The sequence below is a fragment of the Triticum urartu genome, chromosome 3A (genome assembly GCF_056163025.1).
Source record: "Triticum urartu cultivar PI428250 chromosome 3A, HENAU_Tu73, whole genome shotgun sequence".
Taxonomy (NCBI): domain Eukaryota; kingdom Viridiplantae; phylum Streptophyta; class Magnoliopsida; order Poales; family Poaceae; genus Triticum; species Triticum urartu.
The window spans coordinates 691,546,474-691,550,870 of NC_141875.1; positions in this window are offsets into that span (position 1 = coordinate 691,546,474).

The following is a 4,397-nucleotide window of genomic DNA, read 5'->3' on the forward strand; positions in this document are numbered from 1 at the left end:
TCGCGACCAGAATGAAAACGCTACAGACGCTTCGACCAGGTGGGTCCCGACTGTCAGTCACTTCCTTGCATGCAAAGATGTAGCTGGTCGGTCCCAGCAGTAAGGGGGCGAATTGTTTTTTTGCCGGGACGCACTTCCTTGCGTGTGAAGATGTAGCTGGTGGGTCCCAGCAGTCAGGGGAAATGTTTTTTTCACGAAATACAGTGGCCCGTCCGATGGGTCCCAGCAGTCAGGTGGAGGAATCATTATTTTCTGCATAATAAGGAGGCACTTCCTTGTTGCATCCGTGGACCCAGTTGTCAGCCGATCCACGTACAGTCCATGTCCGATGGAAGTCGTTCCTTGACCACGTTGACCACGCCGCGCCGAGAGAACCAGTGCGGTGGACGACGGCGAGGCCTAGGAAGGGGACGACACAGAGGCAGGGAACACTATAAAAAAAAGACACATCCGTGACATTTTGGGCCAAACGAATTTTTTTTGTCATACATATGACACTTCTATGACGATAATTGTGACAAAACCCGGTATCATCATAGATGTGGTGGGCTCCTACTTCTGTGACAAAAAATCATGACAGAAAATGGGCTTTTCGTCCTGGGCAGGCCGGAGACGCAGCTGAATGACATTCTTTGGGCCGTCCATGACGGAAAAAACTGTGGTCGAAGCGAGGGGGAGGAAATTTTTGGGGAGTTCCCGGTTACGATGGGAGGTCGGGGGCCGAGCGATGCGCGTTTCTCTCATACACGTACGCGCGTGTGTGCGAGGCGTTGGCTCTAATTGAACCCGAGTGAGGCGTTGGGCTCTAACTGAACCCGAGTGATTGCACTTCAGGGTACGCGTTACTGAACCCGAGGGATCGATCGATGGCTATTAACTGAACTCGATCGAGTGATTCCTTCGCTACTGCTGCTAACTGAAGCCGATCGAAGGGATGAACAGTGAGCGTTGCGGGGGGGGGGGGGGGGGGGTTGGATGACCAGTGAGCGGTGGCGTTGCCTCTGGATGAACAGGACCCCGTGGTGTGGTCGAGGGCTGGATAAACAGTAGACGGTGGAGGGGTGCCCGTGGAGGGGTGGATGAACAGGACCCCGTGGTGTGGAGGGCTGGATGAACAGTAGACGGTGGAAGGGTGCCCGTGGAGGCGTGGTTGAACAGGACCCCGGGGTGTGGAGGGCTGGATGAACAGTAGACGGTGGAGGGGTGGTTGAACAGTAGCAGGTGGAGTAGCGCGCGGTGGAGGCTGGATGAACAGGAGCCCGTGGATGAACAGTCGCAGGTGGAGGCTGGAGGAGGTCGACGGTGGATGAACAGTAGCTCGTGGAGGCTGGAGGGGGTCGACGGTGGAGATGAACAGTATCCCGTGGAGTCCCGTTTTGCGGTACGCCACACCCCTCCCGATGAACAGGACCCCCGTTTCGACCATAGCACTCCAACACAAGTCCGTTTCGTCCGTTTTTTGGTACGCCACAACCCTCCCGATCAACAGGATTCCCGTTTCGACCGTAGGAGGTCCGTTTCCTTCGTTTTGCGGTACGCCAGACCCCTCCCGATGAACAAGATCCCGTTTTGAACGTGGCCGGTCGAACACAAGGCCGTTTCCTCCGTTCTGCGGGACGCCAGGCCTCGTTTTCATCGCCTGTTCCATCCAAGCCCTCCCGATGAACACGACGCATTCCGTTGCCTCCCCATGAACACGACGCATTCCGTTGCGTCCCCATGAACACGATGACGACGTTGTTTCTCCGTGCCGACCCAGCCATGTACACGAGGCCTCGCCGTACGTATGCGCGGGTAGGTGTTCGAGACCCCGCCCGTATGTACACATACGTGGCCGTATTTTCTTTCTTGCACCCTGGCCGCTGTACGTACGTGTAAATGCTACGTGCGCGCCTCTACTACGACACGTGCGCGCCTCTACTATGACACGTGCGTGCCTCTACATCAACCAGTATGTACGTACACGTTCACGACCAGAATGACAACGCTACGTACGCTTTGACCAGGTGGGTCCCGACTGTCAAGCACTTCCTTGCCTGCGAAGATGTAGCTGGTCGGTCCCAGCAGTAAGGGGGCGAATCATTTTTTTGCCCGGACGCACTTCCTTGCGTCCGAAGATGTAGCTGGCGGGTCTCAGCAGTCAGGGGGAAACATTTTTTTCGTGAAATACAGTGGCCCGTCCGGTGGGTCCCAGCTGTTAGGTGGAGGAATCATTATTTTCCGCGTAATAAGGAGGCACTTCCTTGCTGCGGCCATGGACCCAGCTGTCAGCCTCTCCACGTACAGTCCACGTCTGATGGAAGTCGTTCCTTGACCACGTTGACCACGCCGCGCCGAGAGCACCAGGGCGGTGGACGACGGCGAGGCCTAGGAAGGGGACGACATGGAGGCAGGGAAGGCTCGGCAGTTGTTTCCCACACGGAGGGTAGTACGACTGTACGAGGGTTTACTGGTTCGTCTACCGTCGCCGGAGAATAACAGCAGGTGTGGGTGAGTAGAGGGATGGCTAGGCCAACGATGGGAGTACGATGGGGCGGTGAGGCCTGTGCGGCAGCACAGCCGGCCGCGAGGAGGAGGGAGCAGGCAGTCCCGCCGGTGCTTGTTTGAGCGGCTGGAGTAGGAAGAGCAGAGATTGAACAAGCACGACGGCCGTTGGATGGACATCCAACAGTCAGTGCCTGTGCGTTAACCTTTTTAGGAAAGCCTCTGTGGAAAACATCATACAGCCCATCTGCCATTATTTCTAATAATTTACAGCCCATTTGCTAATTCTTAAGGTTTTTTGGAGCCCATATTCTTTTTGTTAGCATTACAGCCCATATTGTGGCAACGGTTAAAAAGTTATATGAAATTTTGTATATTTCGGTGCGGTCCGAACTGTTTTTAATCCCGAAATTTTGACTCACATTCAAACTGATTTAAAAAATAAATATATATCAATATAAAATCCAACAAATTCTCCATGCATAAAAATTAATGTAATTTAAAATCTTGAAATGAAAAAAAGATTTTGAAACTAATTGCCGGTTTGATGTGTTTTAAAAATGTACAACCCATTTCTCATTACTGATGGGCCATTTTCTCGGCCAGCCAAATGAAATCTCTCCTCGTCTTGAAAGATTTGCAGCCCACGAGGCCCGACAAAGCGACTTACTTGGAAAATCACAAAAAACTGGGCTGTGGCCGTGGACCCATCCATGTATAGTACTCTTCCGGTGGAAGTCGTTCCTTGACCACGTTGAGCATGGCGCGTGGAGAGCACCACGGTGGTGGACGACGGCGAGGCCTAGGAAGGGGACAACGCGGCAGTGGAAGCCCGCGCGGAGAGGACTACGAGGGTTCACTGGTTCGGCTGCGATGTGAGGCTGCCGTCGCCGCAGGGCCTGGCCAGCGGTGGGAATAGTAGGGGGCGGTGAGGCCTCTACGGCAGCACAGCCGGCCACGGGAGGCAGGAGCATGCGGCACGACCGGCGCTGCTTTGGGCGGCTGGAGCAAGAAGACCAGAGGTTGAAGAAGCACTACGGCCGTTGGATGGACATCGTACGGTCACTGGAGCTAGAATCGTTCATATTGACTAAGTTGACAAAGCCCTTCGTCCCCGTCAACTTAGTAGGCCCACAAGTTAGCCTCCTAGCAAGGTGGGTCCCAGCTAGCCGGGGGAGTATTCATTTTTTTGTGCGTAATAAGGAGGCACTTCCGGTGGGTCCGAGCTGATAGCGGGGGGAACATTTTTTTCGCAAAATATGATGGCCCGTCCGGTGTGTCCCAGCAGTCAGGGGGAAAAGATTTTTTTTCGCAAAATACTGGTGGCCCGTCCGGTGGGTCCCCGCTGTCAGGTGGAGGAATAATTATTTTCCGCGTAATAAGGAGGCACTTCCTTGCGGCTGCCATGGACCCAGCTGTCAGTCTCTCCATGTACAATACTCTTCCGATGGAAGTCGGTCGTTAACCACGCCGCGCCGAGAGCACCAGGGCGGTGGACGACGGCGAGGACTAGGAAGGGGACGACTCGGAGCCGGGGAAGACGCAACAATGGATGCCCACGCGAAGAGGAGTACGAGGGTTCACTGTTTCGGTTGCGGTGTGAGGCTGCTGTCGCCGCAGAATGACATGGGGTGTGGGTGAGTAGAGGGATGGCCTGGCTAGCGGTGGGAGTAGTAGGGGGCGGTGAGGCCTCCGCGGCATCACAGCCGGCCACGGGAGGCAGGAGCACGCGGCACGACCGGCGCTGGTTTGGGCGGCTGGAGCAAGAAGACCAGAGGATGAAGAAGCACTACGGCCGTTGGATGAACATCGTACGGTAACAGGAGCTAGAATCATTCATATTTACTAAGTTGACAAAGCCCTCCGTGCTTGTCAACTTGGTAGGCCCATAAGTCAGCCTCCCACTATGCTAG